Raw genomic sequence first — 13,881 nt, 5'->3', positions numbered from 1 at the left:
GCAAATCTACATGCATGCCACAACTGTTTTACTGTACAACAATGAAAAACTGCAACTACAAAGGAGATTTTCTCTACAATTACGCGCTAGCAATAAACAAAAGCTACACTAATTACACAAACTACAAGAAAAAAACAGAAGATTCCAGTGAGGTATCCTGGCAGGGTCGCCATATGAAACGTCCCCTTTTGAACAAATTTTACACGACTGTGCTTAAACTGACACACAGTATTTTTAGCGCAACGCAATCTGACTTTCAAAAAATCCCTACAAGAGAATGGCCCTGACTAACATTAACCTGTACATTTCACAAATCACTTACCTCACAAAAATCTTGGTTACTCCCACTACTGCAATACAGCTAGCACCACTACTGCCAGCTAAATAAAAGATTCAAACTATGGAAGGCACTAACTACTGATAGGGATAGTTAGCAAATGAAAGATATTAATAGAGAACAAAAAATGTATTTAGCTTGATATCATCATTTATAAATATAGCAGTTCATGACAAATTTCAAAACTCCGCCATCTCTCTCCCCACATCCACCACTGCTGGCGGCTCACCTCCAACTGCGCAACGCTACGCGCTGTTCACATCCAGCTGCCGCTGCCCAACACTACAATGGCAGACAACAATGCAAACTACCCACAGACTGCACACAGCACAGCCAGTGATTTTTCATATAGAGGTGACGTTACCAATAAGAAAACCTAAACAGCCTACTTACACAGGTAGTCCGGTGTCTGAACTGCCACTGGAAGGTATGTAGCGTTGGTAGGGGTTTCAACAATCTCATACGCTGTTCCAACTGATGGGAAGAATCCGTAAACTGAATGAATCAATCTATCGTTGAGATATGAGTGCGTTGCAATGTTACACTCAACACAGATAGTACTCAGATATCTAAAATCAAACCTGTCCGTTTGTGAAACCAAGTAGTGGGGTCTACTGAACCTTTCTGCTTAAAGTCAATCGATGCATTCACCGTCCTTATTTCAGAATTAAATGTGCTGACGTTTGCACGGAGCTTAATCCCTTTTCCAGCCGATTTTAAAACTTCTTTTAAATCGTCAATACCGTACGCACCAGATTCATTTCTGGAACACAACCTACGACCAGCTTAGAGACAGAAGTGATAACACTTTCTGCAGGACCTGACCATAATTTTGCAGGACAATGCTCAAGCAGGTACAGTGCAAGCTGTTACTGATTTGTTTGACTGATGAGGCTGCTAAGTGATATACCACCTAGTGGAACCACTTCACGGAATTCGCTTCATTACTGCTGCAAATTCGACGGCCAATAGTCCGCACCGCTCGAAATGTCAACATAACTGGCACTGCTAAGAGTATCCTACGACTTCCACATCGCTGGCAACGGGTTATGCACAATGCTGGTGATTACTTTGAAGGTCAGTAAAACTTTGAAACACATATCTATTTTGTACGAACTGTAAATAAATAGTTGCTGTATTAAGGTTCCAACACTCGTATACATAATGCACTAGTGTCAATGATTAATAAAAACTATCACATTTGTGTTAATACACATTTGCTGTGGCAACAATAAATGTGTATAAATATGAGCATTGGTGGTTATCATTAATCATTAGTACTAGTCTCAATCAGCTGTGGGGCTCAAGATGATCGGGATTACACACAAAACAATATTAGATAGTGTGGTGTTCGAGTAGTGGTCGTTTTAACACTGCCTTGCCAGTTCATGTGACGCTGCGACCCTCAGTAAGTCAGTTTTATAGCTGTAGTATTGCAGAGAACTGATGCGAACCTTCTCGTAAGTGTTTTGTTGCTAATTAGTGAGGCAGTATCTCACATAATGTGACGTAAATGTTAAACGTTACACAGTGAATACCTTGACCGAACACTACGACACTCGCACACCAGTATTTCCGTGCCTGCGGGATATGTTGATCACAATTTCTTTCTAACGCGAGTTCATTTTCAGTACAGAGAAAAACCATTCTTACTGATGAAGAATGATGTGAGTACGTGATGGCTATTGAGTGTGTTTGACATTACTTCAGATTTTCAGGTGGTTACGTGTTCCCACATCTCGCGAAATGGGGGTACGTAACGCACTTACAAACACTGTCGAACATGACCGTTTTGGTGGTCCAGGTGCTATGGTGTGGGAATGCAAAATGTTGCATGAGCGTACTAACCTCCAAATCTTTGAAAATGGTACACTCACCGCTCAGCGTTTACCTATGTGCGTCGTTTCAGAGATGCATTCAGCCCTGAGTTAATTTTTATGGATGATAATTCGCGGCCAGATAGAACTGAAGAGGTGGAAGAGCCCTTGGAACCAGCGGATATTCGGCGAGTGGATGAGCCTGTCCGTTTCGCGTGGGACTCGCTGTGGAGGGGTGTTGCAGAGCAAGCACAACAACCAACGACTGCCCAGAAGTTGTGAACCACGCTACCGCAACAACTCCTCACCAACCTTGTAGGCAGCATGGGACCACTTTGCAGAGCACGTGGTGCCTGCCGCGGTGATCACACCCACTATTAAGAATCATGTCCCACCTTGTTTTATTGTCCAGGGGACCATTACGAATCGCGGTGACTTCAGAGTAATTATTGTCTTTAAATAAAAGTGTCATTTCTGTTTGTCACACTGCGTATCTGTTTCACTTACCTTCTACACTATACTGTAGCAGTTCTTTCCATGTATGGTTCAGGTTTCATCGCGCTATGTCACATGGCAGTGACACATCGTGCGAGCGTTACTTTCGTCCTTATGTTTTGCACGCCAGTGTATTTCCTTAGTTCGTTTATCATAAAGCTGACGATTTTTCAATACTGATTTGGTTTTTAAGACGGCATTTGGTCTCGCCAATATGATTTGTTATCGGAGGTAGCAGAACATTTTGTTTATTTGTTGTTCTATGTTACCATAATTTTATGTGCAAAAGCCGGCTGGGGTGGCCGCGCGGTTCTAGACGCTACAGTCTGGAAACACGCGACCGCTACGGTCGCAGGTTCGAATCCTGCCTCGGGAATGGATGTGTGTGATGTCCTTAGCTTAGTTAGGTTTAAGTAGCTCTACGTTCTAGGGGACTGATGACCTTAGAAGTTAAGTCCCATAGTACTCAGAGCCAATTGAACCATTATGTGCAAAAGTTTTGTATAAATGAGCTGTTTTCGCTTCTAGCTTCTCTGAATCTTACGCAGCTGTGTATAGTTGGACTTTATATGTTGTACAGCATTTCTATACTATTATGGACACAGAGCCTTATTCGTCTTCAGTTTCAGTTCTTCCACTGCCCTTCTCTCTGGGGTTACTTGTGCACTATTACACTATTCTTTTATTTAGAATAGCCATAATGGTTATTTTTTAATAATTTTACTATACCACACTCTAAGCTGCACTATATTTCCGATAGTATTCAGGATTACACCGGTTTCGGCTTATTTATACCATGATAATGTTCCTCGGAGCAATATAAAATCAGTTTCAACGCAGACTACAGTAAGTTGATAAAAATGTCACGTAAACTGTCATAATCACGTATGGTAATGGAAATTAAATGCGACTGCAACTGCGATACCCTTTTTTTACGTTCATAGTTTTGCCTGTTTCTTCTAATATTTATCATGTTTTGAGAAAGATACCTTACATACACATCAAAAAAAGTTTTGCGTCACCCAGTTCCCAGAAGTCCTGAAACAGACGTTGACTGTGGATTTTATATCACAGACACAGTCCGTTTGACTGTTCAGGGATGTCACTAAATCCGCCCAAAGATGTAAACAACCATGCATGAGCGGCGCCTATTAGACGGAGGGGGTCCGACAGCCGATCAGTTCCAGTCGTTCCACCAGGAAGGAGGTACGCGGCTCATGTTGTCTGTAGTTCAACCATGTCTAGACTATCAATACACCGGTTCGATCGCGCCCGCATTCTTACTTTGTGCCGGGAAGGGCTCTCGACAAGGAAGTCACTAGGCGTTTCGGAGTGAACCAAAGAGATGTTGTACGGACATGGAGGAGATAACAGAGAGATAGGAGCTGTCGATGACATGCCTCGCTCAGGCCGCCCAAGGGCTACTACTGCAGTGGATGACCGCTACCTACTGACTGTGGCTCGGAGGAATCCTGACATCAACGCCACCATGTTGAATAATGCTTTTCGTGCAGCCACAGGACGTCGTGTTACGACTCAAACTGTGGGCAATAGGCTGCATAAGCCGCAACTTCACTCCTGACGTTCTTGGCGAGGTCCATCTTTGTAACCACGACACCATGCAGCGCGGTACAGATGGGCCCAACACCATGCCGAGTGGACCGCTCAGGACTGGCATCACGTTCTCTTCATCGATGAGTGTTACATATGCCTTCTGTGGTGTCACCGCCAGACACCACACTTGCTTGGTGGTAGCCTTTAAATCGGCCGCGGTCCGGTAGTATACGTCGGACCCGCGTGTCGCCACTATCAGTGATTGCAGACCGAGCGCCGCCACACGGTAGGTCTAGAGAGACTTCCTAGCACTCGCCCCAGTTGTACAACCGAGTTTGCTAGCGATAGTTCACTGACAAAATACTTTCTCATTTGCCGAGACGATAGTTAGCATAGCCTTCAGCTACGTCATTTGCTACGACCTAGCAAGGCGCCATTATCAGTTGCTATTGATATTGTAAAGAATGTACAGACAAGAGCTACGTTCAACATTAATGGATTAAAGTTAAGTATTCCACCAGTTACCTCTTTTTTTTTCTGATGTCTAAATTCCTTGTCCTGTTCCAGACCTCACGCCAGCCTGCGTGAGCTTAAACGCGTGCCTTTCGGCTTCCTCTTACATTAGTGGGTTGGCCCTCCTGCCAATCCACAACACCTTCAACGAGACAATCGTCGGAGACGTGTTTGGAGACAACCCGATCAGGCTGAACGTCTTAGACACACTGTCCAGCGAGTGCAGCAAGGTGGAGGTTCCCTGCTGTTTTGAAATGGGTTTATGTGGGGCCGACGTAAGCCGCTGGTGGTCATGGAAGGCTGTATGATGCGTGAATGCCATCCTCCGACCGATAGTACAACCATATCGGCAGCATATTGGCGAGGCATTCGTCTTCATGGACGTCAATTCGCGCCCCCCATCGTGCACATATTGTGAATGACTTCCTTCAGGATAACGACATCGCTCGACTAGTGTGGCCAGCATGTTCTGCAGACATGAAACCCATCAAACATGCCTGGGTTAGATTGAAAAGGGCTGTTTATGGACGACTCTTAGGGATCGACGCCGAGTCAACGTTGAGGAGTGGGACAATCTGGACCAACAGCGTCTTGATGAACTTGTGGATAGTGTGCCACGACGAATATAGACATGCATCAACGCAAGAGGAAGTGCTACTGGGTATTACGTGTACCGATGTGTACAGCAATCTGGGCCACCATCTCTGAAGGTCTCGATGTATGGTGGTACAACATGCAATGTGTGGTTTTCATGAGCAATAAAAGGGGCGAAATGATGTCTATGTTGATCTCTATTCCAATTTTCTGTACAGATTCCGGAACTCTCGGAGCCGAGGTGATGAAAAACATTTTTTGATGTGTGTGATTTCAGGTTGAGGTCATCAGTCTTCTGACTCTTTCGATACGGCTCACCACGAACTCCTTATTACAGACCACATGTTCTGTGGATACACACTGAGTGTCTTTAATGCAGGGGTTTCCATTGCCAGCTGCATCCAAATTGCTGTTTCTTCCCAATTTTAGGGACACCTTCGCATCCCAATAGAGAGTTTGTTCTGAAACCCTGTCCGCTCCTCTGCTTTCTTTAAAAAGAGCGGTGTTGTTATAGGAATAGTCGATCTCCCAGATATTACTCCCAACTTTGTTCCCTCCACGCCAATACGTCTACTAGCTGTGATCAGTGCCAACAGCATGCACCCAGGTTACTAGGTACGTGTCTTAGAAAGGCTTTAACTTCATTTTTGTGACAATACGTTTTTGAAGTTGTAAGGTGTCAGGCAAATCGAACACCTTCCATGAAAACCCTGACATGATATGCAAATCCAGTAGTATGTCACATAGCTCCGAATAAATCGTGACATTAAATTAACCAAAGTAATACGAGTAACGAGTGAGCAAATGGAAAACCACAGACTAACACAAGAATGCCTAAATGCATGTCATACCTTCCCACCGTGAGACAGACGCAGTTCCGAGGGGAGAAACGAGAACAGAAGCCGAGAGAAGAACCGTGTTAAGCTAGAAGGCCCTACGATAAGGGACACCCACATCGCCAGCCGATCGCCGGGAGGTTCACCCCCCAGCCCATGTTAAAAGATAGAGCCCTCCAGAAGAACAGTATAAATCTTACGATAACACAAAAAGGGCCACACCAGCTGCAAGTTTAAGAGTGAGACTTTTTCGCGTCTCTGTTGCGTTGCAAACTTTAAAAACATTGCCCCACCACGAAAAGTATAACGTTTCTCATTGGATAGACAGAATTTATGTAGGCGGAGCTTAAGGTTAACATTGAGACCCTGATTGGTCAGATGAAAACACAGCCAGATAGTTTTTTTTAAGCCAACTTCGGTAAATTGTAGTAAGGAGAAGTTAGGAGTTGCTTCCGAGACGGCGAGCTGTATGGAGCTGCGCTGGCCGCCGCCCCCTGACGAACACCGACAAGGTAATGAACGCACGCGATGCCGCATTTTTGAGCGCATAAGGCTTCACTCAGAACTGCAGAAGTCTCATCTGTTACATCCCCTTTTTACGTAATACTAGTGTCGATCGTCAATTGAAGCTCATGGTATTCACATTTGCTACGTAAGTTAAAATCTGAAACGCGATGATTTTTCTGTTATATGATTATTGAGAAGCCACATCAGCCACTGTAATTTACGACAAGTTAGATAAGTAATTAAACATAATTGAGGGTCACTGTAGACCATTTTGATAGTTTTCTCTTTTGTGAAACTTAATTTAAACCTAGATTATAGATGTGATATGGCATAGGTCATCCTTCGAGCCATTGTAGAACTTGGAAACCCATTCAGGGAATATTCGTTCACATTTTTGTTGAACGCAGTTGGTTTTTATCATCCTGTATTAAAACGTTTCCTTTTATCAATAGTGCAATTTATAAACAATGTTTTGTGAGTAGAATAAAAATTCAAATGGTAAACTTAACTGCTTTTTCGACGTTATTTTACCAGCTAACTAAAAATAGGAAAGCCTTGAACCCCTTCCACTAAATTTAGTTAGTATTAAGATTCTTTTACAGGGAGTGCAGTGGAGCTGACGCTGAAATCATTAAGTATTTGGTTATATCATCGCTAGTCTCACTGAACTCTTCTGAAATGTCATGTGTGGTCTGGCGTCTCCTTACCAGCAACAGGTCCCAGGTTCAAACTAGTCAATTCCCTAAAAAACACGCTCAGAGCGTCGTTGCGCTAAAGTGGTAGGGAGACACGACATACAACAACAGACACTACGCAGAATGTTAGAAAGTGTGGGACAACTGATCCTTTTTGTAAACTAATATTTTGCTTTTGAGAAACAAATAATACTAGAAGAATCTTATGTTTACTATTGTGCATTTAAATAAATGTAACAGTCTCTTGGAATCACCTTTATTTGTTTATAATCTGTATACATTAGTGGATGTGCCAATGCTTTGTGGTGCCACTGTGTGTTGCGGCTCAGTATTCCACATGTTCACATATGTACAATTGTATTCTTTCTTGTGTCAATGATTATGATTTGAAACGAAATAATTACCAGTTAAAACAAAGTTTCTACGATTTAATGACATTTCTGTGCCGCTGCTCAATTCATATTCAAAGATTTGATGACTTACGTTGTACTGTACAAATTTTCCAATTTGAATTTAAGACGACTCGTCATAGTTTCTCTGTCTTCGGTAGGGATGCTAGTCAAAGCGGGGTACAATTGTTGCCTGTACAATCGTTTTAAGAACCGCAATCAGCAGGAGTCTTTCGCTATTTTTTGCATGTTTTACAAGTCAGCAGGCGAATGAAGATCTGTATATTCCAAGACCGCTGGCTGATTATCACACACTGAAGCGCCAAACAAACTGGTATAGGCATGCGTGTTCAAATACAGAGATATGTAAACAGGCAGAATACGACGCTGCGCCTGTATTAGACAACAAGTGTCTGGGCAGTTGTTAGATCGGTTAATTCTGCTACAATCGCATGTTATCAGGATTTAAGCGAGTTGAACGTGGTGCTATAGTTGGCGCTCGAGCGATGAGACACAGCATCTCCGAGGTAACGATGAAGTGGGGATTTTCCCATACGACTATTCCACGAGTGTACCGTGAATATCAGGAATCCGGTAAAACATCAAATCTCCGAAATCGCTGCTGCCGGGAAACGATCCTGCAAGAACGGGGCCAACGACGACTGAAGAGAATTGTTCAACATGACAGGAGTGCAACCCTTCCGCAGATTACTTCAGAGTTCAATGCTGGGCCATTAGGTTTTAGCAGACGAATCATTCAACGAAACATCGGCGATATGGGTTTTCGGAGTCGAAAGCCCACTCGTATATCCTTGATGACTGCATGACACAAAGCTTTACGCCTCGCCTGTGCCCGTCAACAAAGACATTGGACTGTTGATGACTGAAAACACGTTGCCTGGTCGGACGAGTCTCGTTTCAAATTGTATCGAGCGGACGAACGTGTACGGGTAGGGAAACAACCTCATTAATCCATGGGCCCTGCATATCAGCGGGGTATTGTTCAAGCAGGTGGGGGCTCCGTCATGGTGTGGGACATGTGCAGTTGGAGTGGTATTGGAACCCCGGTACGTCTCGATACGACTGTGGCAAGTGACACGTACATAAGCATCCTGTCTGATCTCCTGGACCTATTCGTGTCCATTGTGCGTTCGGACGGACCTTGACAATTCCAGCAGGACAATGCGACACCACATACGTCCATAATTGCTGCAGAGTGGCCCCAGGAACACTCTTTTGAGTTTAAACACTTACGCTGGCTACCCAACTTCCCGGAAATGATCATTATTGAGCATGTATGAGATGTCTTGCAACGTGCTGTTCTCCACCCCCTCGTAGTCTTACGGATTTTTGGATAGGCCTGCAGGATTCATGGTATGAGTTCCCTCCAGCTCTAGTTCAGACATTAGTCGAGTGCGTGTCAGATCGCGTTGCACCACTTCTGCGTGTTCGCGGGGGCCTAAACGATATTAGGGAGTGTACCAGTTTCTTTGGCTCTTCAGTGTATCATACTTTGGATCTGTAGATTTCAGATTTTTAGAGAAAAATGTATTAGGCAGTGCTACATATGCTCGTTGCACATGACTCAGCTGCAAGGTTGACCATCTACACGTTCTCCGAATCAGATAATGAACTCTTAAAACTCACTTAAATATTCGTTTACGCCTTCACTTCTTTCCGCTGCGTAAAGAGGAACTAACTATTCTCGAAAATGTTTCTTGAGATATTGTGAGATTGATTTATGAAGCATGTCTTTGAGTCTAAACTTTATGCAGGAAGGAGCACTTATTCAGGGCATTTTTCTGAAATATTTTCATGTACTCAAAAGGAGATATGTAAGAGCACTTGGCTGATTTGTATCGTGGGCTTGCCCTTGGTCTCTTGCACTCCCTCTTCACCTCGTTAATATTCCTAGCCATACTCTTGTTCTCTATTTTCCTCAAATGCCTACACCATTTCTACCTTCTTCTCTTTTAGGGTTTTTTTGTGTATTATCTCTCTAATTCTTTCATTTCTAGTATTTTCCATTTTTGTTAGACATGTTCGACTTCTCTAAAATCACACACCCTCTAGGCTCTTACTTTGCTCCTCTTCCTTCGTAGCCCAAGTTTTTGCAGCATACAACAGAACTGATATACAACACGTATGGATATCACCTTACTTTTCTGAGTGTACTAATCTTTCAATAATACATCAAATCTCCAGTGACGAGTCAATTTATACAGACATTCCTCATTTAGCTTAAAATTTAAAACTGAAATATTAATGCCTACATTGAAAAGTTGTGAGTCTAGTACTCACACTATGTGATCAAAAGTATCCGGACACCTGGCTGAAAATGACGTACAAGTTCGTGGCGCCCCCCCATCGGTAATTCTGGAATTCGAGATGGTGTTGGCCCACTCTTAGCCTTGATGACAACTTCCACTCTCGCAAGCATACATTCAATTAGGTGCTGGAAGGTTTCTTGGGGAATGGCAGCCCATTCTTCACGGACTGCTGCACTGACGAGAGGTATCGATGTCGGTCGGTGAGGCTTGGCAGGAAGTTGGCGTTCCAAAACTTCTCAAAGATGTTCTATAGGATTCAGGCCAGGACTCTGTGCAGGCCAGTCTATTACAGGGATGTTATTGTCGTGTAACCACTCCGCCACAGGTCGTGCATTATGAACAGGTGCTCGATCGTGTTGAAAGATGCAGTTGCCGTCCTCGTTTTGCTCTTCAACAGTGGGAAGAAAGAAGGTGCGTAAAACATCATTGTAGGCCTGTGCTGTGATAGTGCCACGCAAGACAACCAGGGGTGCCAGCCCTCTCCGCGAAAACCACGACCACAACACCACCGACTCCGAATTTTACTGTTGGGACTACATACGCTGGCAGATGACGTTCACCGGGCATTCGACATACCCGCACCCTGCCATCGGATCGCCACATTATGTACCGTGATTCGTCACTCAACCCAACGTTTTTCAACTATTCAATCGTCCAATGTTTACGCTCCTTACACCAAGCGAGGCGTCGTTTGGCGTTTATTGACGTGATGAGTGGCTTATGAGCAGCCGCTCGACCATGAAATACAAGTTTTCTCACTTCCCGCCTAAATGTCATAGCACTTGCAGCGGATCCTGATGCAATTTGGAATTTCTATATGATGGCCTGGATAGATGTCTACCTATTACACATTCCAACCCTCTGCAACTGTGGGAGGACTCTGCCAGTCAACAGACGAGATCGGCATGTACGCTTTTGTGCTGTACGTTGTAAGACGTGTATATTTCTATTGTCTATTGTCAGACCACAATTTATGAAAGATGTTTATATTTTATTAATAGGATTAAGTAGGAACAACTAATATTTGTCATGTTGGAAATAATTGTGGTAGCAGGGAATGTCTGCACCAAAGTATTGTTGGCAGGAGAGACCGGAGATTGATATAATTTTAAAAAGGGCGGGAGAGACCGCGTATGGATACATTTTAAGAAAAGAGCGGGAAAGACCGCACATTGATACATTTTGTAATGGTAGCTGGGATTGTCTGCACCAGAAAGCATTGTTGGCAGGAGAGCGTTCGTAGGAAGTCAGTAGTAAGCGAGATGTGAAGCGAGTCGGTAGCAGGTCTGAAGCGAGAGGTTGAGAGGAGCGGTGTGTCTACCAGCCACCAGCTATGATTTACAAGAGATTATAAACGGATGACAGAGACATCAGCTAACTATTATTGTAAGAGGAACTAATTATTGATTTATTTTCTTTGCGAAACTCAAGACTACTGAAGGTATGTTTGCGCAATGCAAGTTGTAAGATTATTGTAAAAAGTTGTGGTGTCACCGCCAGACACCACACTTGCTAGGTGGTAGCCTTTAAATCGGCCGCGGTCCGTTAGTATACGTCGGACCCGCGTGTCGCCACTGTCAGTGATTGCAGACCGAGCGCCGCCACACGGCAGGTCTAGAGACACTTCCTAGCACTCGCCCCAGTTGTACAGACGACTTTGCCAGAGATGGATCACTGACAAACTACGCTCTCATTTGCCGAGACGATAGCATAGCCTTCAGCTACGTCATTTGCTACGACCTAGCAAGGCGCCATTACCAGTTTATATTGAGATTGTAATTAATGTATCATCAAGAGCGATGTTCTCCAATTATGGATTAAAGTTAAGTATTCAAGCAACTACGTTCTTTTCTTACTAGACTCAACTACTTTACCTTGTTCCAGACCTCACGCCAGCCTGCGTGAGTTTAAGCGCGTGCATTTCGGCCTCCTCTAGCAACACGGTGTTGGCTCTTCTGCCAACACATCAAAAGTAAGTCCCGTTTGAACGTTTGTAAAATCATTTCATTCAGAATATAATTAATTTTTGCCAGCAATATTGCATTACTGATTATAATCCAGCCCACAAAACCATCAACGTAAAACTTTGCAAAAATTTTATTGTTGTCAAGAAAAAGTGTAACTATGAATTACGTAACTTCAGTCAAATTAATTAAAGAATAACGTCAGCTCTGCTATTAAAGAATAACGTCAGATTTGATATTAAAGAACAATGTCAGCTTTGGTAATAAATACAGCCACTTATTATGACAGCCCACCAGCAGCTAATAGGGTATAGTAAAACAGAGTAAGTATATTCATGTCGTAGTTCGATGTAGCAGTCGGATGGCGATCCAGTAACAGTTAAAAAGGTAAGGAACAGTTCTGGGTTATTGCAGCTAACGACTGAGGGCCACGACGACGAAACATCCTATGATTAGTCGAAATAATCAGAACATCACTTTTAATAAGCAGCAATTAAATTTGTTTGCTAAGATTGAGAAAGAGAATTAATTTCAAAGGGAAGATTTCATTTGTTATTATTAAGCAAGAGATAGAAATTCTAAGGGAAGATTTCATAGGTTATTCTAAAAGGGAAGGTTGCGTAACAAAAGAGATATAGATGAGAGGGGAAGATTTAAGTTGGCGACATCCAATCAGTAAGACTCTTTAGTGAATCTACTGTGAACATGAATATACATACTCTGTTTTACTATACCCTATTAGCTACTGGTGGGCTGTCATAATAAGTGGCTGTATTTATTACCAGAGCTGACATTATTCTTTAATATCAAAGCTGACGTTATTCTTTAATAGCAAAGCTGACGTTATTCTTTAATTAATTTGACTGAAGTTACGTAGTTCATAGTTACACTTTTTCTTGACAACAATAAAATTTTTGCAAAGTTTTACGTTGATGGTTATGCGGGCTGGATTATAATCAGTAATGCAATATTGCTGGCAAAAATTAATTATATTCTGAATGAAATGATTTTACAAACGTTCAAATGGGACTTACTTTTTACAATAATCTTACAACAGCTAGCATTGCGCAAACATACCTTCAGTAGTCTAGAGTTTCTCAAAAATAAATAAATAAATAAATAAATAAATAAATAAATAAAATCAATAATATTAGTTCCTCTTATGATAATAGTTAGCTGATGTCTCTGTACATCCGTTTATAATCTCTTGTAAATCATAGCTGGTGGCTGGCAGGCACACCGCTCCTCTCAACCTCTCGCTTCAGACCTGCTACCGACTGGCTTCACTTCTCGCTTACTACTGACTTCCTACGAACGCTAAAGTGCCGTTCCTCCTGCCAACAATGCTTTCTGGTGCAGACAATCCCAGCTACCATTACACAATGTATCAACGTGCGGTCAGTCCCGCTCCTTTCTTAAAATCTATCCATACGCGGTCTCTCCCGCCCTTTTTAAAATTGTATCAATTTGCGGTCGCTCTTGCCAACAATACTTTGGTGCAGACATTCCCTGCTACCACAATTATTTCCAACATGACAAATATTCCAGAATGAGATTTTCACTCTGCAGCGGAGTGTGCGCTGATATAAAACTTCCTGGCAGATTACAACTGTGTGCCCTATCGAGACTCGAACTCGGGACCTTTGCCTTTCGCGGGCAAGTGCTCTACCATCTGAGCTACCGAAGCACGACTCACGGCCCGTACTCTCAGCTTTACTTCTGCCACTATCTCGTCTCCTACCTTCCAAACTTTACAGAAGCTCTCCTGCCTGGGGGATGCTTCCAGAATGAGATTTCCCCCAGGCTGTGGTTAAGCCATGTCTCCGCAGTATCCTTTCTTTCAGGAGTGC

The sequence above is a fragment of the Schistocerca nitens genome, chromosome 8 (assembly GCF_023898315.1).
Source record: "Schistocerca nitens isolate TAMUIC-IGC-003100 chromosome 8, iqSchNite1.1, whole genome shotgun sequence".
Classification (NCBI taxonomy): domain Eukaryota; kingdom Metazoa; phylum Arthropoda; class Insecta; order Orthoptera; family Acrididae; genus Schistocerca; species Schistocerca nitens.
This window is presented reverse-complemented; position numbering follows the sequence as displayed.